Here is a 27,044-nt window from a genome sequence, read left to right as displayed (position 1 = left end):
GAGGGAAACAAAGCATGACCTTTAACTTCCTAAATCTCTACAGCTGTTGTAGGTCTCATCTGCAATAAGAGAGCTGGGCAAAAGTTTTCCAGCTCAAAGTTGTCTGTTGCACATTGTTATAAATAAAGAAACACTGAACTCAATTCAGCATTTCCCTGCAATTTGTGTTGTAACTTGCACCTCTGCCGCCACTCTGACTGGTAGCACTCTACATCCAGCTTTGTATTTACTTTGCAGAGGTATAAACAACACTAGTGGGCCCTGAGTGTTCTGACTTTCTTGTCCACAGCAGGTGCTTCCCAGCTGGTCTTTCCTGTTTTGATGTATTAGATGGTGACAAACTCTCAGACCATTTGGTGCTTTGAAGATCACCTCCTTGAATTAGACTCAGATGAACAGAAAGCTTTGGAAAAGATCTAACCAAAAACCAGACTCAAAACATTAAAAATGTGGCTTTCCAAACAGGTGTCAAACTGACAGGGCCAAATTTTTAGTTATCCTGTGTAACTGAACTTGCTATACTTGCAGCACAACAGATACAGCACATACAGCACAACAGATACTGCACATCCTCCTTGATTGGATCCACCTCGTCATCTCCAGCCTGATTCTGGCCTGCATATTTATACCTGCCTCTGGAAATTTCCACTACATGCATCTGACGAAGTGGGTCTTTGCCCACGAAAGCTTATGCTCCTACACTGCAGTTAGTCTATAAGCTGCCACAGGACTCCTCGCTGCTTTTGCAGATTCAGACTAATACGGCTACCCCTCTGATACTTGGCACATACATGTGCTATTCTGCCTGGGCAAAGGAATAAGTTTGCAAATATTGTGGGAACAGATATGAAGGCCAGTTGAAAATATAGCCCATGAGGTTTATCTAGGTTCAAAACTCTACTTAATATGTCTCTACCATCCATAGAAAACACCTCTTCTCTATAAATAACCTATTTGAAACAGAAGTGAATCCCCTGTATGGGCAGCCAAATTGAACAAGAAAACAAAATATGTATTTTAAAAGAAAATGTGATCTTAAGAGAGGAACAAAAAGATGGTCTGTGAGCCAAATACACCTCTGTTTTGGTTGCAATTTATAAATTGTACAATCTCTCCTTAAAAGTCACTCAAGGAGAATGCTTTGTGGACCAGTGTTGCTAAGCAACCTTGCTTGTCAGTAGCAGCAATCCAATAGTAAGAAGTGGCCAGCTTTAAAAAATTCATTTGTGTCCTATACCTCATTTATTTAAAAATAATACTGAATATTTTACTGTGATTAATCAGATTCAATGCCAGATAATATCAGCTATTGAACACACTGAGACTTTTTACCTCAGAGTAAATAGAACATATCCAGGATGAGTTCTTTTTTGTTCTTCCTTCCTATTTTGTCTTGGATCAAATATTATTTTGATTATCACAAGTTTATCCCTCTCAGAAACATGTCTTAAATTACTGATTTTAAAATGTTTTCCAAGTGACTAAGACTTTTTTAGCAACCTTAGGTGATATATCAATATTATTATATTATTTTTAATAAATTCTGTATTTCAGTTAAAAATTATTGCTTTTATGAAATCAAACAGTATATTGGATATTAAAACAGGAGTATTTTTCGGTTGTACTGACTACTTTATGACATTGTCACTCTGTCTATTTCCAATTTTCATCCATATGCAACCATCAGTACTAGATTTTAGGTCAGGGGTGGGCAATAAGATGATGGCAGTTCACCAGGGTTAACCCTGGTTGGCTGCTGCCACTGTATTTATCTGTGCCTCCCCAGGTACAGCTGCTTGTAGCTCCTGTTGACTGTAGATCACTGTTCTCGGCCAATAGGATCTGTGGGAAGTGGTGTGGACTGAAATACCACTTCCCACGGCTCCCATTGGCTGAGAATGGTGATCCATGGCCAATCAGAGCTACAAAAGCCTGTACCTGGGGAGGTGCAGGTATATACAGCAGTGGCAGCCTATGGGGACATAACCCTGGTGGACCTTGACCAGCCCACAAGCTGGTTATTGCCTCTCGCTGCTCTAAGTGCTTCAAAACATCTTCCGCATTTCAAAAATCTCTTAGCCTGGGGGGCCGACAGCATTGCCAAGCTCCTTGGCAAGGTGGGCGAAACTGGCTCTGCATTTCTGGGGTGACACACTTGGAGCATGCTACACTGCACCCCCACAGTCCTCAGAGCTGCCTGGAGCATGCCACAGCAACTGCAGTTTAAAGGGCCCAAGGCTCCAGACGCCACTTGCAGAGTTAGCGACTGGGAGACCCAAGCCCTTTTGAATCACCAGGCCTGGGAAAAAATGCCCCTTTCATTTCCACACACACACACCCCTTCACACTCACACCCTCACATAGACATCAGCAGGCCTGCTCTGAGCCCCAACCATGATTAAAATAATTGACAAACTTAATACCTCTGCAACACGTTAAATGCCAAGTATTTTTGCAAAATGTGTGTTTTGCCAAGTTCTGTAACTTCTATTAAATATAGTTGTCAGAATTCCTTTACATAAGCAGAAAGAGCCTTTCAAGCAGCTGAAGGCAGGAGGAGTGCAGGTGGCTCAAATAAAAGGCTATTTCTATGGGATAAAACCTCAGGTGTTTTACACAGCATTATTTGCTTTTGACCCATTTTTGTCACCTTTACTCACATCAGATAGCATCTTAGGCTCCAGATCTGCAATCAGATCCACACAGGAGGACTTTTGCACCTGCAGAGTGCTTCGTTACATTGATTGAAGCTCTGTATAAGGTAGGGTTGCCAATTTTGGTTGGATGTATTCCTGGATATTTCATTACGACATACATCTTATGTTAAAAATAAATATTTTAATTCCTAGAGACTCCAGGACAGTCTGCTTCAGAGCTGAAGTTCTTAAGTCAGGATCAATGCCTTGTTCCAGGAGTAGTCTCTTCCACTCCCAAAACTGATGACTACTTACAATGTAAAACTGCTGCTCATGCTGAGGGGTAATACTGTAATCTTGATTTTTGTGACTCTGAAGAAATTATGATTTTTTTCCTCTGGCTATGCAAGTTTTTTTCTCCATATATCTGTTATAGCTCCTCCACTGACCCAAACACACACAATGACTGTGCGTCTATATACAGAGACATATATTGTAAAAGGATCTAAGCACAGAAGTCAAAGGCACTGATTCTGCTTTCCTTTTTGTTGGTGTAAATCAGGAGTAATGCTATTGAACTCAGTGGCATTATACAGTGTAAAATAAGAAAGAGTGGAGAACCAGGCCCAAATTACTTTTGCTAATGTCACCTCTTAGGACTTGGCTCAAAAAGCCTAAACTATATTTAGCCTCTTCCACTGGGAGTGGGGGTAGCTGTCGGATGGAACCCATCATGCAAGAATGCAGGTACTGACTCAGAACTTTCACCTCATCCCCACATGAAGTGGTACTGCTGGTCTCATATCCAGCCATGATGTTCTGCTAAGATGGATAAATATTAGCTTAGAGCAGGTGATTATTCAGAGACTACTTATCCTAAAGCTCAACAGAATCCTATCTGTGAAACAACAATCATCCTATATTTTCTTCAATGTAAAGAAGTTTCTTATAACTGGAGATTTCTCCCTACCTCTGCTTTGCTGACTTTTTCCCTTAAAAAAAGAAAAAAAAAGGCTTCCGGATTCAGCCACCAAAATGGCTTGATCTTAAAACATAAGTTAGCCCTCTATGTGGCTTTTGCTGAAGTTTGGCAGAACCCCCAGATAAATGGAGTTCAGGTGAAATATGAGTAAACAGTGTAACACGGTTGCAAACTCAAAAAAAAAAGAGCAAACGTTCTGGGCTATATTAGCAGGAGTTTTGTAAGCAATTCTACTCTAGTCTGTACTGATTAGGCCTCCTCTGGAGTATGTTGTCCAGTTCTGAGTGACACATTTCCAGAAAGGTGTTGACAAATTGGAAGAAAATCCAGAGAAAAGCAACAAAAATTATTAAAGGTCTAGAAAATATGGCCAATGAGGCAAGATTGAAAAAAATTGGGTTTGTTTAGTCTGCAGATGAAAACCTAAGAGGTGACATAACAGCTTTCAAGTTTGTTGTTGTTGTTGTTCGTCCATCGTGGTCGATGAAGACCTCAACACCACTAAGTGCTTTGAGATTGGATACAGTGTGTCCGAAGATGATATATCAGGCCAATTCGGGCACCAAATGTCCTGGAACATGTCGGGCAGACATGTGTAGGCATTGCAATCGTTGCGCTGGTAGCTTTGGACTTGCGCAGCACGTGCTTGTGTTGTGCTTCAGAGATGCGCCTTGTTTCGAGAGCTTGGCATCCCTTGTGGATGAGACTGCGCCAGGCAGGGCGGTTGTGTGCCAGCGATTCCCAGGTGGTTGTATCAATTCTGAATGACTTCAGGGAGGCCTTGAGTGTGTCTTTGTAACGTTTCCTCTGTCCACCAAGCGAGCGTTTACCAGTAGAGAGTTCCCCAAAAAGGAGCTGCTTAGGTATACGTTCGTCTGGCATACGAATGACATGACCTGCCCATCTAGTCTGTGCATTCATCAGCAGAGTGTAGACTGACGGTAAACTTGCTCGAGAGAGAACCTCAGTGTCTGGTATTTTATCTTGCCATCCACTGCGTAATATTCTGCGAAGACAAGTCATGTGGAAGTGATTAAGCTGTCTTGCGTGCCTCCGATACACAGTCCATGTTTCACAGGCATACAGGAGGGTGGTGAGTACCACGGCTCTGTAGACCTTCAGTTTTGTTGCTTGGCTGATTCCTCGACGTTCCCATACAGTGGGGCACAGTCTACCAAAAGCAGAACTTGCCTTCGCTATTCTGCATGTGACTTCTATGTCAATGTTAGCTGCATGGGAAAGAGTGCTGCCAAGGTAAGTAAACTGGTCCACTGCCTGTAGCATCCGCCCTGTGACTGTGATTGTGGGTTCTGTGTACAGTGCATAAGGGACAGGCTGATACATGACTTCGGTCTTTCTGCTATTAATGGTGAGTCCAAAGTTGTCACAAGCTGTGCAGAACTTGTCCACACTAATTTGCATCTCTGCTTTAGAGCCAGCATATAAGGCGCAATCATCAGCAAACAAGAAGTCTCTCAGAACAGTCTCTTTCACTTTGGTCATAGCCTGAAGTCTCCTCAGGTTGAAAAGATTCCCATCCACTCTGTACTTAAGGCTGATTCCAGCAACACTGTCCTGGAAGGCATCATTCAGCATAGCAGTAAACATGATGCTGAACAGTGTAGGTACAAGTACACAGCCCTGTTTGACGCCACTGGTGACTGAGAATGCCTTAGAAGATTCTCCACCATCTAGCACTCTGGCCATCATGCCATCATGAAACTGGCATACCATCTGAATGAATTTGGGAGGGGGCAGACAAACTTTGACATGATCCTCCACAGACCTTGTCGGCTGACAGTGTCGAAGGCTTTTGTGAGGTCAACAAAGGTTATGTAAAGATCATGATTCTGCTCCTGACACTTCTCCTGAAGTTGGCGCGTGGCAAAGATCATGTCAATAGTCCCGCGGCTGTAACGAAAGCCACATTGTGACTCCGGCAGGAGGCCACAGTCCAGATGAGTGACCAGATGATTTAACATCACCCTTGCAAGAATTCTACCTGCGATGGAAAGCAGCAAAATTCCCCAATGATTGTCACATACCTGTCGATTGCCCTTCCTCTTATAGAGATGTACAATGTACATCCTTGAGTTCCTGAGGAATGGATCCTTGCTCCCAAAAAGACTGGAACAACTCGGTGAGCTTCTCTATAAGTACGTGACCGCCGGCTTTATAGACCTCTGCAGGTATAGCATCTGCCCCTGTAGCTTTGCTGCTGGATAGCTGGCTAACAGCTTGTGAAACTTCGGCTACTACTGGTGGATCATCCATGGTGCCGTTGATGTCAACCTGGGGAATCCTCTCAATCGCCTCGTCGTTGATAAATGACGGTCGGTTGAGGACATCTTCAAAATGTTCAGCCCGTCTCTGCAGGATCTGAGCCTTCTCTGTAATCAGAGTGGTACCATCTGTACTAATAAAGGGGGAGCTCCCGAGAGACTGAGGTCCATAGAGAGTGTTGAGGGCTGCATAGAACCGTTTCAGGTCATTCCTGTCAGCATGCCCCTGAATTTCAGCTGCCTGATTACTTAACCAAGCATCCTGCATTTTGCGCAGTTTGTTCTGGACTGTCCTGCAAGCATTTGCAAAGGCGTTCTTCTTGGCAGCTTATGATGGATCGTTCTGATGTGCATGATGAAGGCAGTGCTTTTCAGCAAGTAGAGACAATATCTCCCCATCATTCTCATCGAACCAATCGGGCTGCTTGTGCAAAGAGGGTCCTAAAAAATTCAGTGCAGATGAGTGGATAGCATTCCAGAAAAGTTCCCAGTCGTCCACAAGATGTAGGTCGGAAAGCCTGCTTTCTAGATTCTCAGTCAATGCTGAGGCTTTGCTTGGGTTCTTTAGCTTGGCCACATTAATTCTTTTTATGGGCTTGCTACCTTGAGGCCGCCTCTTCATTCTAATTCGGAGATTCATTTTGGGGACAGTGAGCCTATGATCTGTCTAACAGTCAGCACCACACATGGCCTTGGTCACTCTGACATCTTGCCTGTCTCCTAACAATGACATAGTCTATAAGATGCCAGTGCTTAGAGTGGGGGTGCATCCAGGAGGTCTTGTTCCAGGTAGGCAGACGAAACATTGTGTTGGTGATAAGAAGGTCATGTGCTGCACAAGTCTTCAGTAGGAGTAGGCCGTTGTTGTTACTTTTGCCCACTCCATGTCTGCCAACAACTCCATGCCAGGCTATTGAGTCGCATCCTACTCTTGCATTGAAGTCACCGAGCAGGATCAGCTTGTCGGTGCTACTCACAGCTGATAGTAAGGAATCCAGTTCCTCATAGAATCTGTCTTTCATCTCGTTCGGGTTAGTCATTGTGGGAGCATAGGCACTGATCAGAGTGGCTTGGTTTCTATTCTGTAGTGGAAGTTGTAGAGTCATAAGCCGATCATTCACACCCTTGGGAAGACTGGCAAATTGTCGAACAAGGGGATTCCTGACAGCGAATCCGACTCCAGCATCATGACGCTCATCGGTGCCATGACCGCTCCAAAAAAAGGTATATCCACCTCCAGTTTCAGTTAGCTGACTTTCATTAGCAAGACAAGTCTCACTGAGGGCTGCAATATCAATGTTGTATCTTGCAAGCTCTCTAGCAACCAAGGCTGTTCTTCTCTCTGGTCTGTCTGTTGTAGGGTTGTCCAGAAGCGTGCGCACGTTCCAAGTTCCAATGGTGAGCGGTGTCACCATACGTTTAATCTGTATTTGTTCGACCGCCATAAATGGGACTCAAGTATAACAGCTTTCAAGTATATAAAATATGATTACAAAGAGCAGGGAGAAAAAATGTTGTGTTTGACGTCTGAGGATAGAACAAGAAGCAATGGCCTTACATTGCAGCAAGGAAGGCTTAGGTTGGACAATAGGAAAAACTTCCTAATTGTCAGAATGATTGAGCACTGGAAGAAATTGCCTAAGGATGTTGTGGAATGTCCATCATCAGTGGTTTTTAAGAGTATGTTAGATAATTATCTGTCAGGGACAGTAGATGCTGCTTGTTCCTGCCAGCAGTGCAGAGGACTAGACTAGAAAACATCCTGAGATCCCTTCAAGTCCTAAGATTTGATTTTTGTCCACCCCTAACATCATGAAATTCATCTTTTCAAATTATAGCTAAAACTCAATCTCTCTCTCTCTCTCTAGTCCTTCTGGATGTTAAAAGAAAAGGTATATTTCCCCCTATAAAAAGGGATTTCTTTTGGATGGGAGGTGGGACTCTTTCCTCCCTTACTGCTTTGTAGATTAACTCAAATAACACCAATCAATTGCAAAGCTTAGCAGCAAATTGAAAATCACTAATGGAACACTGCAGTTGATTCTTCATATTAGGAGCCAAGAATCATGCATAATGTAAGAGGTATTGTTAATTGCTCAGCTTCTGCCATTTAAACAGGTTTTCTAGATATTTAAAATGCATGGAAGGACAGTATACTGAATACTTTATCAACTTTTCTGTAACAGGAACTTTCCTGTAAGTGGCACTATAATTTTCATATGGAATTGCATGAAGCAATTCAGGATGTTAGTATTCAACAAGGGTATGTCTATATTGGATGCTTATTTAGGAAAAAGCTATTTTGAAATTTGTATTTCAAAATAGCGCGTCTACACAGCAAATGCCTGTCGAAATAGTGCTAAGCTATTTCAAAATAGAGCGTCCACATTCATTGGATTCTGAATCACATTGAATGCCACCCAGAAGCACTTCAGACAGGGCATCAGGACAGCACTCACTTCCTGTAGCTGCTGCTTGAGACTCTTTGAGGCTCATGCTTAAAGTGAGCCACTCCTCATACAGCCATGTCTCAGGTTCTTCATCTTTGCCTTACTCCTTGAGGAACAGCAAAGCCTTTTTATTGTGTGCTCTGGTTACCCTTGCAGACACCATAGCACTCCAGCCATAGAGCCTGGCCTGCCTCTGAGCAGTTGATGGCTCTTCTATCGCATGCTGCACCTCCTAGTGCAGTTTCTGCAGGCTACCCTTATGGCCTTGCAGGAACAGGACCCCCAGCTAATTGCAGGGCACTTCCTCTCCTGTCTCTAGGTACTGCTCATGCAGCACAACCTCTCCCACCCTTCTCTGCACACTGAGCAGCACCGCTTCTGCTGACTGGACACCAGCTCCAACTGGTGGAACTGGATCATCATGGAACAGTGGGACAACCAGCAGTATCTCCAGAATTTCCACGTGCAGAACACCTTCCTGGAGCTATGTGAGTGGCTCACCCCTGCCCTCAGGTGATGGGACACCCACATGAGACACGCCATCCCACTCCATATGTGGGTAGCCATTCCCCTCTGGAAGCTCGCCGCGCCAGACAGTTATTCCATTGGGAACCAGTTTGGCATGGGGAAATGGACCGACAGGGCTGTGGTTATGCAGGTATTGCTCTCTCTACCATTGTCCCAGGAGAGAGTTGAACTGTGCTGGAATGGGGTTCCCTACGGAAGAGGGGGCAGTGGTGGAGGTTCCCTCCCTGGAAGGTTTTTCAGTTCTACTCTCACAAAGTCCTGCCAGGGGACTGGGGCAGGTTGGGATTGCTCCTGGTATCTGTGGGGGGGGGGGGGGGTTGGGCTGGGGAATTCCCAAGTACCCTGGCAACCCTGTGATTCTCTCTGTGTCTCCTTCTACTGGTGGTGACGGCCATCAACACCATCCTGCAGCACAGGGTCAGCATCCTGGGTGACGTGGACCCCACTGTCACTGGCTTTGCCACCATGGGCTTCCCCAACTGCATGGGGGGTCATTGACGGCACCCATATCCCCATCTGGGCCCCTGATAACTGGGGCTCTGATTATATCAACTGGAAGGGGTACTTTTCAATAGTCCTGCAGACCACCTCATCGACCACCAAGGCCACTTCACCAACATCTATGTCAGGTGGTCAGGGAAGGTGCATGATGCATGCATCTTCCGAAACTCCAGTCTCTTCCAGAAGCTGCACGCTTGCACTTTTTCCCCCAACCACACCATCAGGAATGGGGATGTAAAGATGTCAATATGTATTGTGGGGAACACAGTCTATCCTCTGCTCCCCTGTCTTATGAAGCCCTACACTGGCCACATGGGCCCCATCAAAGAACATTTTAATGCCAGGCTTAGCAGGGCCAATGTAGCTGTGGAGGGTACCTTTGGATGTCTCAAAGAGAGGTTCCATTGTCTCCTCACCTACCTGCACCTTGGCAAGTAGACTGCCAAGTGGTGGCAGTCTGTTGTGTCCTCCACAATATTTGTGAGAATAAGGGGGAAATGTTCCTGCCAGGGTGGGGGGCAGAAGCCGACTGGCTCAGCAGAGCCTTTGACCAGCCATGCACGGTTGCTATCTGGAAGGCCCATCACGGGGCTGTGCAAATCCAAGAGGCCCTGAGGGAGAGTTTCAGACAAGGACCCCAGTGAACTTAATCCCTGGGCATCCCCACAAGGGGCCTGGGCATTGCCTCTCTTGTTCTTCCTCCCACACCCCTCCTGCCGTCTCCTGCAGAGACAATAAACCACACTTTTTTTGTTTTTGAACAATAAACTCTGGGTTTTTTTATTTGGGATAAATGTAAATGTGGGGAGGGACTGGGGAAAGAACGTGGGAGCATGAAGGAGGGGTTCGGGTGAGGCTGGGCGTTGTGCCTGCCTCAGACGGTCCCACTGCCTTGGGTGTAGGACCCTCAGTGGCCATGGGTGGAGGGAAACTACAGGGGGAAGCCAGATGGTTGGGAGCTGGGTGCAGCAGCAAGTCAGTTGAGGGCAGCGGTGAAAGCCATGCACATGGTCTGGCCCTGCTGGAGCAGCTCCTGCCAACTGTTTCAGCACAGCTTCAGGTCCACCTCTAGTCTGAGGTTCTTCCAGTCCAGAGAGTGCTGCAGGGCATGCAGGCAGGAGATGTGCTCCTGCTGCAAGACTTCCTGGGCTCGCCTTCACCCGTGGGTCACATGGGGTCGGGAGGATGGCTTGGGAGGGTGTTGCTTACACCCCTCTCGCAGCTGGTCCAGCTATGAAGAACAAACAGAAGGGCAGTCACCCTGGCATCATTGTGCCTGAAGCCAGCCCTCATCTTTGAACTGACACAAAAAGATCTCGGATCCGTGGCCTAGACAGTGGGACTTTTCCTGCAGGGGCACAGGTGTCCCAGGGGGAGCCTCACTATCCCCATGTCCTGGGGACAAGCAGTCATGGAAAGGTGCCAGCCAGACTGGGAGTCTGCGGGTGGGATAGAGGCCTCACAGAGTAGCTTGGCTTCCCTCCATGCCACGCATAAGCTGGGTCCAGCAGTGATGGTGTTCCACAGCGAGAAGCCTCCTATTCTTGCCCACTGGAGGGGGGGGCAGGGTGTTGGGGAGGTATGTATGAGTAGCAGATGCCACTTGCCAGGGAGGGTGCTGCTGGGGTCCCCTCCGCTTCCTTCCCCCTGCCAGGTTCCCATGCAGGGGCTCGGTATCCTCCGCCTTGGTGTACTTGCCTGGGAGCAGATGCTGCCCCGGGAGTGCAGGCAGGACTGTGTGTTGTGTGCAGCACTGCTGTGTGTATCCATGATTGCATCCTCCTTCGTGGTGGCTTGTGGTGGGAAGGTGTCCAACCACGGCCTAAGGAGTAAAGCAGGCCTGTGCAGGAACCCCGTGAGCAGGAGCACAAGGTTCCTTTGTGGGAGGCTCCTGCAGTTGCGTGCTGTGGATTGGCACTCCAGCTACATCTAACTACGAGTTTTTCCGTAAGAGGTAATGCAAATGAAGCATGGATCAGAATTTTCTTGTGCTTCATTTGCATACTCTCTTCCAAGCCATTTTTGCGCTGGGGTTTATGCACAAAAACAAACAGTGTGGACGTTTCCTTTTTGTGCAAAAACCCCTTTTTCCACAAGATCATTAAACCTCCTTTTTTGAGGCATAAGGATCTTGCACAGAAAGAAACTATAGAGTTCTGTGATGAGCATGGACACAGGGCAGCTATGAGATTTCAAAATAACGGGCTTGCTGTCCAGATACTCACTTGATTTCAAATGGCGCTAGATATTTTGAAATAACACCACTGTGTAGACGTGCCCAAAGTTCCACTATATCCAAGAATCACATATTTTAAAAGGTACCCAATTTCAAAAACACCTTTTGCTAAATGTTTCACTTACTGTTTAAACTTTAAAGTAATGCCTAAAAAATATAACTGAAAAACATCAAAGGAAACTGTATTTCCTCCAAGGTTTTTTTCAGTTACCTTTTTTTCAGAGTACTATATGTTGTCAGCTTATTTAGTTTCTTCTTCCTAGCTGTTCAGTCTCTGTTTCCCTTATTTCTGTTGTTTTCATGCAACCAAGGGGAAAACATCATTTATAATAAAAGAAATGGGATTGTAAAACCATAACAGTTAGCAAACATAAAATTCACAACCAAATTTATATTTTTTTAAAAAACGCATTTGATCTAGGGCTGGAAAATTTTGTAAGTCAGAGTTTAAAAAAATTGTAACAGAAATCATTCATATACAACAAGGAAAATATACTGCCAGCTTTAAAATAAAGTTGGATGCAAGTTTATCAGGAGGCATGTTTTCCACTAAAACTATACAGAAAGGCTACGTCTACACTGGCCCCTTTTCCGAAAGGGGCATGCTAATTTCACAGGTCGTAATAGGGAAATCCGCGGGGGATTTAAAAATCCCCCGAGGCATTTAAATAAAAATGTCCGCCGCTTTTTTCCGGCTTTTAGAAAAGCCAGAAAAGAACGTCTACACTGGCCCCGATCCTCCGGAAAAAAGCCCTTTTCCAGAGGATCTCTTATTCCTACTTTGAATAAGAGATCCTCCAGAAAAGGGCTTTTTTCTGGAGGATCGGGGCCAGTGTAGATGTTCTTTTCCGGCTTTTCTAAAAGCCGGAAAAAAGCGGCGGACATTTTTATTTAAATGCCGCGGGGGATATTTAAATCCCCCGCGGATTTCCCTATTACGACCTGTGAAATTAGCATGCCCCTTTCGGAAAAGGGGCCAGTGTAGACGAGCCCAAACAGAAGTCCATATGGCAAGATGGGTTGGTTTCTTTAAAGGGCTCTCTTGTTCTGACATAGGGTGTGCACTTTGTATTAAGAAAGTTTTCAAAACTACTAACTTTCTGTTTAATATTGGAAAGCTGCAGAAGGAGAAATAGTTTAAATCACATTAAACTGTAAATATACTGCCAGAGCTATGGTTGGTGTCTATTTAAATAGTTACATATTTCTATGATTGCCTTTTCATCCTTTCTGTATATTAGTCCCTTCTGAGCCCAACTGAAAGGTTTAGATTTATCTGCTAGGGGCAAAATTGTCTTATGAACATTGGAAATCCACATTTTAAATTTACTCATTCTCCCACAGGAAATGGCCAGTCTGATTTAATTTTATATGAATTTAAAGACTAGGTAAACTTCAAAGGACACAGTTAATGGAATTCCAGCATTTGCCAAGAAGTACTCTGAAATCTCAATGATGAGTACACTTTCTTTTTAAACTTTAAGGTCAGATCCCTAGCTGGTTCAAGTCAACATCACTGTAGTGAAATCAATAGAGCTACACTGATTTACACTCATTGAGGATATAGTCTTCTGTCTTTAAAATCCAGTCTTTCATAAGTATATTTGGAAATATTGCTCATGATGCCAGATAAAGGAGCTTTTCTCCTTTTTTAAACTGACCTTCTGTTATTTTCCTCAGTCAAAATGCCTTTCAGGATTGAGAGTATTTAAAGCATAGAACTGTCCCTGATGACTCAGAATATCAGCAGAAAATTGGACAAGAAATGTCACATTTTGGGAGGGAATCTATCTTCAAAGTTAGAAGCAACTTAGTTCTCCTTTCATGAGCAAATCAATGGTTCTCCTTGCTAACCTTCACCTTTATATTAGTCACTCTTTACCTGGCATCATGGCATTCACCCAATATGCCATCTTTAATCCACTAATTATTTCCCTTCGTAGGAAGGAATTGCAAAGAGCAGTAAGGCCTGTGTAAACTCAGCCAGGGATAAAACCAAGACTTCTCAAAGAAAACTATATGCAAAGTAAATATACTTTATATTTTACATATGGATTAAATAGTCTGCTCTGGATGAGATATGTCCAGCCCAGCTGTGGAAGAAGTGGGCAGAGATGATTTTAAACCATTTACATACTGCTGTGATCTTGGCACTGGCTGGGGACCTGACAATTCCCTGGGAACAGACTGACCATTGACCTCAGGGTCCAAGAAGTTATTTTGTCAGACTGGGATCACTCAGGCAAGGACACTCTAGCTATCACACCTTTTGTCCCGGAATACCCTCTATTCTGAGAGTCAGGAGCAGGTAGACAGGTCCAACACAGCCTCCATGCTACCAAGGATTTGCTTTACCTAAAGAGAATCCTCATCATGCCATTTAAACTGGATTTCTAGTACTGCAAAGCAGCCCAAGACCCAAGCATCAGGGCTAATAGTCCAAAGCCTCGTGATCGCTCTATGTGCTATATAGTTAAGTACCACTGTATTCTATCTATTTTACAGAAAGGTTATTTGAAGCACAGATTAATTTCAACTCCTGGCATGGAGATGGCAGGCAATGTATATTCCCACCCTTCCTGTGGTTTCCATCAGAAGAGGGGAGTGTAACTTCAGGTCTGGACTCCAAGAGTATGTCTAGACTACTTGGCTCCGTTGACGGAGCCATGTAAACTAGTTTACTCGACATAGTTAATGAAACGGGGATTTTAATAATCCCCGCTTCATTAAAATAAAAATGGCCGCCGTGCTGTGCCGACAATCAGCTGATCCAGCACAGCTCGGCAGTCTAGACGCAGGTCGGTCGACAAGGTAAGCCTTTGTCGACTGCTCCCTTATGCCTCATGAAACGAAGTTTACAGGAGCAGTTGACAAAGGCTTCCCTTGTTGACCGACCCGCGTCTAGACTGCCACACTGCCGGATCAGCTGATTGTCGGCACAACGGGGTGGCCATTTTTATTTTAATGAAGCGGGGATTATTTAAATCCCCACTTCATTGACAATGTCGGGTAAACTAGTTTACATGGCTCCGTTGATGGAGCCATGTAGTCTAGACATACCCCAAAAGAACTATACTTATAGAGGCTGACTTGCGGGTACATTAAATCAACTCATCCATACACATCTTGACTAAGTCACCTGTCCTTGAACTTCCTGCTATGCTTTAGGGATGCTTTGTATAGCTGCAGGCCTCCTGGCAGCCCTGAAGTCACAGATACAACATACTGCACCACCATAATCCCTCTTTTCCCCCAGCCTCTGCCATCAGCAAGGCTTTCCTATGCACAGGTCGCTACAACTTAGGATACAGACACCAGAGTGTTAGCTGTATCAGGGCTCCATACACTCTCTGTTGCACATACCAACAGTTCCTCAAGTGATGCTGTTACCTACTTCTCCTAGGGCTAATTAGACAGGATTTGTAAACTATAGCAACTCCATGAGCAACTAACATGACTTCCTTAAACTGCTGCTATTCTTACTTTGCAGTTGACATTTTGGCAAGTGCTTAGCTTGGAAAATTTCAGTCTAAAAAATAAGTTGACGTGGAATGTTAAACGTTTGTGAGATTTTGCAACCATTGCTTTATCTGATCCTGCTGGCACAACTACTACAAATTTGTAATTTTATTAGCATTAGCAGACTGTTAACATGAGCAATTTCAACACTACTTACACTTAGTCTGGTATTTAAACAATAGCGCAAGCCCATCGATGACAAGTCTGCCAAAACAGACTTAATTAACCATCTAGTTCCAAGATTCTTACTTGCATCGTTTAAAAAACAAACTACTTCATGCAATATACAGCAATTTTGTCAATTAAAGTATTTTTTTATAAAAAGATTGGATTTTTTAGATCAGTTCACTTCAGGTGGCTTGTAAGTGCAACATAAATTTAGAGAAAAAAGGATTTCAAATTATATTGAAAAATGATCCAAATAATACTGATTCTGTATGTGCAAACAAAGTCATTCAAGGACAGTCAAGTGCACTTCCATTTTATTCACATACCTGCTGGCAAGAAATATTAATAGCCGTGTAGCATTTTTATTGGCATGCCGCACTATGCATGAACTGAGATTACTGGGGCAAAAGCAAAGTCAAAGTCAGCCTTTGCAAATTAGATTGACCTAAAAATATAAGAGAAAAATCTTTAAAATGAGTTTGGTTTGGTTTGAGCAGACAAGGAATGAATCAGAGAGTTGGCAGTGGAAGGGAGTAAGGCTGCCCGTTTCTTCCCCGTATTTTTATGCTGCTCTCTTCCCCCATCCTCCCTTCTTACTCTCCAGCTGTCAACTTCACTAGTGACACATGCGGGGGTCATGTGCTTGCCTACATGGGTCATGTGTCCCCCTAGATTTTAATTGCTGAAGATGGGTGCCCTCTCTCTTGCCTCACTCTTGAGTCACCTTCTGGCACCCTCACTTTCTATAAAACTATTACATTCACCTTTAGTCCTTCATTCCCCATTCCCTTTTGTTCCACCACCAATTCCTTAATCCTAACAGCCTCCCCATGGAACTAGATGACCACTACCAGCAGCAGTAATGAATAGCTATTACACCCAGTAAACAATGTCCACATGTACTGAAATTTGTTCTTATGAAACATTTAGTCAATAATGTATAGGAAACAAATTAATACAACTATGAGCCTATTTGGAAAGAGCAAACAAAACAAAGAGGCTGAAACTGATTGTACCGATTGCTTGCAACAAAGTTTCACTAGTTGCAGTGCTAATGATTTCATCATGGCTTATAATTAATGTACAGATGGCAGCAGCCTGCCTAGAAAAGCTGAGCATCCTATATGTAAACAAATACACTTGAACCTCTTTAATCTGGCAACTCTGGGAAACAGGCTATGCCGGATTATGGAATTTTCCAGGCCAGAAGGGTGCATCTACACTGCACCATAGATTGAAATAAGATACACAATTTGCGTAGCTCAAATTGTGTATCTTATTTCAATCTTATTTCAAAATTGCTTATTTTGTAATTGGGTGCACTCTACAGATTTCTAAATAACCTGCTATTCTGAAACATCCCTTACTCCTCATGGAATGAGATTAACAGGGACATTGGAATAGTGAGCCTGTAATATTTCGAAATAAGGAGCTTGCTGTTAAGATCCAGGTATAAGGTGTTAAGGTGCAGTTATTAAGGTACCTCTGGTATCCCAAAATAGCACTGTAGTATAGATATAGCCTAAGTGTTCACCATAATGAAGTATAAACAAAGTCTATTACAGGTTGAACTTCTCTAATCTGGCAACATTCATGGACCAGCATGATTTTAGTTAGCCGGATATTCATTTTATCATGGATGTGCCATGTTTCCTGCGATCCCAGAAAGTTTATTTACAGCCACCAGTCCTGGCTCTCAGTTTTCTTTGCTGTTGTTTATTTATAATTTACCTCTAAATGTCTTCTAAGAGCTCAGTAAGCAGAGGAAGTGTTGGTAATGCTGCTAGACAATATTGACGTCCCTTGGTTTGGCAAATTCTCTGGTTCGAAACCGATCAGGTCCCAAGGGTGCCGGACTAGAGAGGTTCACCCTGTACTAAAGCTTTTGTGTGTACAACCCATTATACAGTACTGTACACGAATAATATATCGTAAGATAAATCTTTAAAGCACTGTATTTAAACTATTACTGGGGGTGGAGGGGTGGAGGCAGGAAAGGAGGCAGGGTACATGAGGAAACTGGGGGGTGAAGGTGTGGTAACGGGGAGCTCCACCCACCCAGTCAGCTCCGTGCAGGGAGCCCAGAGCCTCTGACTGGGCGGGGTTGATTAATCACCTGTGAAGATGTGCTGCTACGCAACTTAGAGGGAACACTGGTCTGAACCACAGGGCTGTGTCTACATTGGCACCCCTTTCCGGAAAAGAGATGCTAATGCAGACTTCGGAATAGCAAAATCCGCGGGGGATTTCAATATCCCCCACGGCATTTGCATTAACATGGCTGCCGCTTTTTTCCGGCTTGGGGATAAGCCGGAGAAAAGCGCCAGTCTAGACGTGATTCTCTGGAAAATAAGCCCTTTTCCGGAGGATCTCTTATTCCTACTTTCAAGTAGAAATAAGAGATCCTCCGGAAAAGGGCTTATTTTCCGGAGAATCACGTCTAGACTGGCGCTTTTCTCCGGCTTATCCCCAAGCCGGAAAAAAGCGGCAGACATGTTAATGCAAATGCCGCGGGGGATATTGAAATCCCCCGTGGATTTTGCTATTCCGAAGTGTCTAATCTGCATCCCTTTTCCGGAAAAAGGGTGCAGTGTAGACACAGCCCAGGTGTTCCAGGATCACAGACACCCAGATTAAAGAGGTTCAAGTGTACCATGTATGCTAGGAGAGCTCTGACTTCCCTCTTATTAGAGATTATCAAGACAGATAATATGTGATGAATCAGTCCTTAAAAGCTATATCAACTCACTAAATGGTAGTTGCCTTTGTAGAGCAGAAGAGTAGACTGTTCCTCAGGGGAGGAACTGTCTCTTGCTATGTATTTGTACTAAACCTAGGACAATGGGTGTCCTATTTTGATTGGGACATCTGGGCACTACACCAATTTAAAAATGTTAAATAATCATAGAAATGTAGGGCTAGAAGTGTCTGCAAGAAGTCATGTAGGCCAGTGCACTGACCTGAGGCAGGAACAAATAAACCTAGACCAGCCGTGACAGGTGTGTGTCTGACCCTGTTCTTAAAAAACTCCAATGACACAAATTCCACAACTTTCCTTGGAAGCCTATGCCAGTGCTTACCTATCCTTATAATTGAAAAGTTTTCTCTTTAATCATAGAATCATAGAATACTAGGACTTGAAGGTACCTCGAGAGATCATCGTGTCCAGTCCCCTGCACTCATGGCAGGACCAAATACTGTCTAGACCATCTCTGATAGACATTTATCTAACCTACTCTTAAATATCTCCAGATATAGAGATTCCACATCCTCTATGGACAATTTATTCCAGTGTTTGACTACCCTGACAGTTAGGAACTTTTTCCTAATGTCCAGCCTAAACCTCCCTTGCAGCAGTTTAAGCCCATTGCTTCTTGTGCTATTCTCAGAGGCCAAGATGAACAAGTTTTCTCCCTCCTCCTTGTGACACTCTTTTAGATACCTGAAAACTGCTATCATGTCCCCCCTCAATCTTCTCTTTTCTAAACTAAACAAACCCAGTTCTTTCAGCCTTCCTACATAGGTCATGTTCTCTAGACCTTTAATCATTCTTGTTGTTCTTCTCTGGACCGTCTCCAATTTCTCCACATCTTTCTTGAAATGTGGTGCCCAGAACTGGACACAATACTCCAACTGAGGCCTAACCAGCACAGAATAGAGCAGAAGAATGACTTATATGCAACCTAAATCTCCCTTTCTTCAGATTAAGCCAAAATCATTAAATGTTTGTACAACTAGCTTATTCTATATTCCTCCTCCTTCCATTTCTCCTTAATTTCCTCTCATTCTCAAATTGATTCACTCTACCAGTGATGGGGGAGGCACGCCAAGATTTTGGAAAGTGCTCAGGGTCCACACTCTGCCATGATATTAATGGAGGAGGTGTGGATTCTGGTATGAAGTCTGGATGCAGAAGGAAGCTTGGGGTAAGGGAGGTGGTGTGGGGTCTGGGAGGGATTTTGGGTGAAGGAGGTGATTGTGACCTGGGGCAGGAAGGGCTTGTGACTTAGGGCCTGTGGGGATTCAGGGGTTTTGGTTGTGATCTGGGGCAGAGGATTGGGGTGCAGAGTGTGGAAGGGGGTACGGGTTTAGGAGGGGGGAAAGAGGGTTTGGCTTATGTGGGGTAGTGTGGCAGGAGTCAGGATACAGAGGGTTGAGGGGTGGGAAGGGCTGAGGCGTCAGAGGCAAGCTTTGGTCAGGAGACTTATCTGGGTGACAAATAGTCCAGCTGTGGAGAACACAAAGAGGGAGAAGTGTTTTGTTATCCATGCAGACACTGTCCCTGAGGCCATGCCCTCTTCTGTGAGCAGAGATGAACAGTCCTCAGGCCACAGGAGGGGGATGTCCTGGGAGCAAAGCCATGTGTGGCCTGCACAGCAGGTCCTTCCTCACAGGGGCCTCGAGGTACCCAAGCTGCCCACTTCCCACCCTCCCTCCCAGCCCATAGACAACCAGGCAAGGGAAGTGTCCAGCTACAATGGGATCCCCTCATGGCAGCAGAGGAGCCAGGAGCAGCCTGGTCCTCCTTGGGTTCTACACGCACACCTGCAGCTCGCAGTGGTATCCGCGGGAGCGGGTGGTGCCTCGCACGTGCAGTCATGCCCGTGTGCTGTATACAGCACTCCTCAGTGTGTATGGGGTTGTGCCTACACCTTTGTGGCTAGCCTGCTTCCAGCCATGGCAGGTACTGGGAGGCCCCCCACCCCAGGGCCGGATATGTGTTGCCTCCCCTGAGTCTGGCAGTAGGATCCCACCCGTGCTCTGGGGCTGCCTGCTGAGTTCACATGCCACACACTAAGGCTTCACATGGTTCCACATGCATGGACTGCGGCACGATGTCCAGCCCGAGCAGCCTGAACGATGCTCGCACCGTCCCCCCGTGCACCCACCTCCTCTGTCCTGTGTGTGTGACAAACTGAGAGCACTCACCTGAAGATCCCTCCCCGGTGTCAGACGAGGCCTGGGAGACGTCCTGACTGACAGGCACAGGTTCCAGGGACAGGGTGACGGTGTCCATCTCCTCCTCCTGCTGGCCCTAGTCCTTCTCCGTCATGACCTCTGGCCGGGTGATGACAGGGGTCTCAAGACCAGAGTCCACGACAACGGGTGGAGAAGACGTTTTCCCATACCCCAGGATCTGGTGCTGCTCCTGGTAATAGGGGCAGATGTGGGGTCCTGCCCATGAGCATGAGTTTTGCTCTCTGGCCCTGATGTATCCCTGGAGCTCTTTGACCTTACTCCGGACCTGTTCTAAGGTCCAGGATGGGTATCTGTGCTCTGCCAGGGACTCGGCCATACACCCAAAGATGTCCGTGTTGAGGCACTTGGAGTGGAGATCCTGCAATGTGTCCTCCTTGCTCCAGGGCTTGAGGAGGGACACAATCTCCTCTTCAGATTAGGAAGGTGCTCGCTTCTTGGTCCCCCTGGGAGGGCCCTGAGATCCCTGGGGCTGCTCCTTGCAAGGGCCAGAGAGGTATCGGGGGGCTGTGGCTCTGCCATGGGTGGCAAGGCCTGTGGCAGGGAGAGCTGCATGGTCATGGTGCTGCTCCCAGGCCAGCTTCCTGCCACAAGGCTTGTCCAGGGTGCCTGCAGCTTTAAGCACAGGCAGGAGACAGGAACTATAGAGTTGAGATTAGTATGGATGGAGTGTCCACCAGGGCACCTGTGTTATTTCCTGGAGGCCTCTTCTTTTGAAAGAAAATCCTCCTCCCCATCCACATACACCTTTTTCCAAAAGAGCTCTTCCTCATAAAAAGAGGAGTACTGCTGTCGGAAAAAAAACTCTGTTTTTTTTAATTTACTTTTGAAAGAACACGATTGCAGTGTGGACATAACTGAAGTTTTGTCAGAAATACGTCCGTTTTTCTGACAAAACACTGTGGTGTAGACATACCATTAAAGACTAACAAAACATATAGATGGTGGTATGAGAAGTGGGTTGTGTCCAGGAAAGCTCATGATACCATCTACATGTTTTGTTAGTCTCTAAGGTGCTGCAAGACTATTGGTTGTTTTTTACATTTTTCTGTGAGCTGGTATTCTTCAGGAGAGTACTGGGCAGTACAAGATGCACATTTCTGGGAACAAGTCAGGGAATTTGCTGGTATCACTCTGTAATATAATTCAGCTAGTGCACTCATAGGGTACATCTCACAGCAACATTATTTTGAAATAACTTAGTCCACATCTACACAGCAGGCAGTTATTTCAAAATAATGCTGAAATACTGTCAAGCTGAAGGACTTCTTACACTGACTCCTGTAACCCTCAGGCTACATCTAAACTGGCATGATTTTCCAAAAATGCTTTTAACGGAAAAGTTTTCCGTTAAAAGCATTTTCAGAAAAGCGCATCTAGATTGGCAGGACGCTTTTCCGCAAAAGCATTTTTTTGCGGAAAAGCATCCGTGGCCAATCTAGACGCGCTTTTCCGCAAAAAAGCCCGGATCACCATTTTGGCGATCGGGGCTTTTTTGCGGAAAACAGTACTGTGCTGTCTACACTGGCCCTTTTGCGCAAAAGTCTTCGGAAAAAGACTTTTGCCCGAACGGGAGCAGCATAGTATTTCCGGAAAAGCACTGACGATCTTACATGAGATCGTCAGTGCTTTTCTGGAAATTGAAGCGGCCAGTGTAGACAGCTGACAAGTTTTTTCGCAAAAGCAGATGATTTTGCGGAAAAACTTACCAGTCTAGACACAGCCTCATTGTATGAGGAATAAGGGAAGTCGGAGGAAGTGTGCTCTATTTAGAAATGAGTGCTGTGTAGATGTTCCCAATTTAAAAATAAGCTATGCAATTGACGTACCTCAATTTGTGTAGCTTCTTTGGAGTTAAGCCCCGCTGTGTAGATGCACCCATGCAGTATAGTTAAGAGTAATTTACGTGCTGGAAGCTGTATATGAGCAGGTCAACAGTTGGTTTCTCCCACAGCAAAGCAACGTAAAAGGCATCCCAGGTTTATCTCCATCATAGGTGTTGGAACAGGGCTTTTGGGGGTGATACTGCACCCCTGGGCTTGAAGTGATTTCCATCATTCAGGATTTATAGTTTGGTTAAATGGGTGTCTGCACAACCACTCTTCACATTGTTCTAGCACCTCAATTCCACTGGAGTTAATAGAGTTACTGATACAAAATGGTAGAAGTTAGATGAATATTGAGATCCTTATGAACCTTTGTAAAAGTGGAGGTCAGCTATGGAAGTTTTACTTTAAATATCTGAGGCTTGGGGGGAAAATTCCCAGTGGAAATTCTGGAGTCTGGAATTAACATTCCCCCCCAAACCTGGCTTGTAAAAATCCTCATAGAAAGGTTCTAAGATCCCTGTAGCGATGGTAGTGTTTGCGGTGGGAGAGAAAATATATACAGGGCCAGACTTAGCACCTTTGGGAGTACTTGCTAAATAAAAAATTATTCAAGAAGCCTATTAAAACATTTTGTTAGGTCTTATGGCAGTTTGATTTGCATTCTTATTCCAAATAACACTTCAAACACTTGTTGTACTTAACTGCTAGTTGATAAGGAAAGCTGATTGGCAGGCAGCATCTCCACATTCTCCTGGTTGCTAATAACTTTAGCACTCTGAAAAATTGCCTCCTATTGGTGAACAACCTACAGTTACTAATTCAAAAGCAAGTAGTGACAAAACACATTAGCATGTTAATAGGACTTTGCATCCTAAGGCTCTGGTCTATCAAATATTAAGAACACATTAGATATTCACAAACACTGATAGACGGGGTTCATTAGTATGCAAATGCTACCTGAAAATACATTGCTGTTGTTGTAGCAAGCTTTAAAGGTAGCAATAATGATATAACATTTTTAAAGTAGACATGAGCTTCTAAGAAAATTCTATCATGACTCTCTCACCAACAGTTGGTCCCACAAAAAGATATTCCCTCACTCACTCCGGCTATGTCTAGACTGCAAGCCTCTTTCGAAAGAGGCTTTTTCGAAAGATACCTTCGAAAAAGCCTCTTTCGAAAGAAAGCGTCTAGACTGCACGTGGAACTTTCGAAAAAGCAAGCCGCTTTTTTGAAAGAAAGAAGCAAGTGAGTCTGGATGCTTTCTTTCTAAAAAGCCCTGTTTGCTTTCAAGAATGCCTTTTTTCGAAATAGCATTTTTGAAAAAAGTCGTTCTTCCTCGTGGAATTAGGTTTACCGCCATCAAAAGAAAAGCCGTGTTCTTTCGATGTAATTTCAAAAGAACGCGGCTGCAGTCTAGACGCAGGTGAAATTTTTTCGAAAAAAACCCTGAGTCTGGACACACCCTTGGTCTAATTTTCTAGGACCAATATGGCTACAATACTGCATACAAACAACATTTGTAATTTAATTTGATTAGTGAGTTTTGAGTGTCTTCATTTTGGATTGCTTAATTTGAGATGCCTTTTTAAATGGCCTGATTTCCAGAAAGTATTGAGTGCTCATCCTCTGAAAATTAGGCTCCAATAAAGTGTGTCAGGTTGGTCATCCCCAGCCCCATCAAAAAAAAGAAAATCAAGCCCAATGAGAGAGTCCCTCACATAGCCACTTCCCAGATCTACAAGGGTCTTTTCAAAACAGATTGGTGTTAACAATTTGATTTATATTCAGAAACAAGAGCAATCAGAGAAACAAAGAGGCCAGCCTTGTCTTTGAAGAACTGGTGTTACATGTTCTCGGTGAAGGACATGCATGGCAGGCAGACTGGCACTGACACTACACCAGCTGCAGTGGTAATTCATAATCATGTCATGTGGTGACTAGGCTGGGTGAGAACTGCAAATATGTCTGATACTGTGAACAAGTTAACACTCTTGGGGCCAGTGTGTTTCTAGTGCACAAGAGACAGAGGTTGTACAAGGTAATACAAACAAATAATAGAGCAGTACATGCCCCAAGGGCCTAAAGAGAAACCAGTCCCTGTACTGCAGGGACAGCAACTGGGATAGGCCCTTAAGCAGTGTGCACCAGGTAAAGTAAGGACATCCGCACAGTCCTCACTCACTCTGTGATCTCATACAAGGCTGGTCAGAGTGTTGTCCTTGCAGTGCAGGTAGTGTCCTGACAATGTTTCATATTTTAAACGGAAGGTCACATGCAACATCGCTGCTGTTGCAGTACTGCACAGAAATGGTTAGCAGATCTCAATCTTTTGAAGGTTTTGTGATGTGGATTAGAGTAGCGCAAAAAGGAGAAAGGTATCTTTTATGAAACCCATTCAGGAGCAAATTTTAGTTCAACCATATATGCTGACTCTGTGGGTGCTCCCGGCAGGGCTAGATGAAAACGGGCTCTCAGGGCTGCAAACCAGGGCCCTGGGGAGCACCACAAAAAGAACTCTGGACCACCCAAAGTCCAGATCTTTTTGCAAGGCCCACTTAGCTCAGGGCCTGGGCTGCAGCTACTAAAGCCTTTGCAAGTGCACATTATCAAGCCTTGCCTCGCCACGTGGGGTATTAACACACTGCTGTTCCTGCCTGCTAGGCTGGAGCCACATCACCACAAGTGCCAGGGGAAGCTCTGTCCACACATTGCCCTTGCATGCAAGTTTCACCCCCTCCTGGCATTGGCCAGGAATCCTAGCCAATGGGAGCTGCAGAGATGTGATGCCTGCAGAAAAATGCAGGGCAAAAGATGGTCCATCTGCTTCCCCACACCAAAGGGGATCTGCTCCAGGTAAGTGCCCCATTCCCCAGCCTTTCCTGCACACCCCAGCACAATAGAAAGTCGACATCTCTGAATTCAACCCTATACATTATCCTTTTGTGTTCAGTTTTCAAGCTTTAATAGATCTCTCATTCATTTTTTTTCCTGATTTTTAAACTCATATGCTAAAAATCCTGTCAACACACACATTTTGAGTTTTATATCTACAGAATTTGCAATCTGTGCAATGTTATTTAGTTAAATCAAGAATCAAATCAGGGAACAAATTCTTTAGAACATAACACTAATTGCAAATAGTCACACAGCAAACTGTTAAAATAATGAGTAATCCCGTGCTACCTTAGAAACTCACACAAATATATATAGTAGTATGAGCTTTTGTGGGCAAAACCCACTTCTTCAGTTGAGCTGGAAGCTGGAATGGAAATGACAGGACAGGAATGACAGCTTCTAGCTCATGTGAGAAGCAGGTTTTGCCCATGAAAGCTCATGATACTCAAATATATCTGTTAGACTCCAAGGTGCCACAGAACTACTCATTTTTAAAGTTACAAACTAACACTGTTATCCCTCTGAGACTTGTTAAAATAATGCCCTTTAGTTAAGAAAGTCACAGCTGCTATATAGTGAGTAAACCTGGAAATGCTGTGTTTTTTATCTGTCATTTCACAAACAAAAAGAAGACGACATTCCAATCAATTATTAATTGGAAATTTTTGTTCAGATCTGCTGCGGACAAATTTCCAGCAGGCACTAAAATAAGAACACTGATCTCATTTTCACTTGCATCCTGATTTGGATTTGAAGCTAGTATACTGGTATTATTTCATTAAATCATCTAGCTTTATTGATCCCAGAAAACAAGTTGACTGTCATCAGCATTGATAAGCTGCCATAGTTGTACAAAACCTCAGAACTCTGAGAAAAACAAAAACTGTTGACAGGTAAGTTACAGTACAGGAGAAAAAAAAAACCTATGTCTCCTTTTTAACTTAATGTTAAATATTAGAAGCTGTTTGATAAAGTCCAATGATTGGAGAATTAAAAATAGTTATGAAATTACTAGATGGAGACAAGATTGAGAATCACTCTAAGTACAGTGACAACTATAGACTACATTTGAGTCACTTCATTAGTGTGACTCTGTCTGATCAATGTTACAATACAGAGTATGACTATATTTCTGATTTGACAGCTTGAAATTGGCAAGTGATAGAAATGTAGCCGTGTTAGTCTGGGGTAGCTTAAGCAAAATGCAGGACAATGTAGCACTTTAAAGACTAACAAGATGGTTTATTAGATGATGAGCTTTCGTGGGCCAGACCCACTTCCTCAGATCAAATAGCCTATTTGATCTGAGGAAGTGGGTCTGGTCCACGAAAGCTCATCATCTAATAAACCATCTTGTTAGTCTTTAAAGTGCTACATTGTCCTGCATTGAAATTGGCAAGGCTGCATGTTTTGAAAGAATAACTTCTCATGGGAAGGCACACTGCCACAGTGCTTCCTTTGATGAGATGTGTCTATAGCAAGCCTAGCAAATTCCAGAGCCTCACAGAGAGAGCTCAGTCACTGCTACACCCAATGGGATTATTTTTAACTATCTATCGCATAAGGTCATGGGTAGAACTGGACAAACTATGTGCAACAGTTTAATTATCACATTTATCCCATTTTTCTGTTTGCAAGATTTCCCTGAACAGAACAAACAGCCAGGGGAAATAAGCACATCGCTTCAAAGGTTAAATATTAGTATGTAATATTGACCACCATCATCATACACCCAGGAGTGAACCAGGAATTTCCACAGCTGAAAGCATAAATCTCTACAGCTTTAACTAAAGAGTCAAGCTTAGAAGCTGAGAGCTACAACTTGCGCATATCTTCTGTGGGGACACATACTGACCAGTGGGTGCGACTTGCACAACACCTTGATCTTTAAGCCCATTATAGTTCAATATGCCCCCTTTTAAAATATATAAGGGTATGTCTACACTACCCCGCTAGTTCGAACTAGCGGGGGTAATGTAGTCATCCGCAATTGCAAATGAAGCCCGGGATTTGAATTTCCCGGGCTTCGTTTGCATGA

At 44.3% G+C, this 27,044-nt stretch overlaps 1 long non-coding RNA gene across 1 annotated transcript in view; it reads left to right on the top strand.

Moving 5' to 3' along the window:
* LOC142829106 (uncharacterized) overlaps positions 1–9,182 on the top strand; it is a 46,599-nt gene extending 37,417 nt beyond the window's left edge. Inside the window, exon 5 of the long non-coding RNA XR_012903392.1 lies at positions 8,670–9,182. This is a non-coding gene — a long non-coding RNA (uncharacterized LOC142829106). The remainder of the gene's footprint in view (positions 1–8,669) is intronic.
* The last annotated feature ends 17,862 nt before the right edge of the window (positions 9,183–27,044 follow it).

This window comes from Pelodiscus sinensis, chromosome 4 (genome assembly GCF_049634645.1).
Source record: "Pelodiscus sinensis isolate JC-2024 chromosome 4, ASM4963464v1, whole genome shotgun sequence".
Taxonomy (NCBI): domain Eukaryota; kingdom Metazoa; phylum Chordata; order Testudines; family Trionychidae; genus Pelodiscus; species Pelodiscus sinensis.
This window is presented reverse-complemented; position numbering and strand designations above follow the sequence as displayed.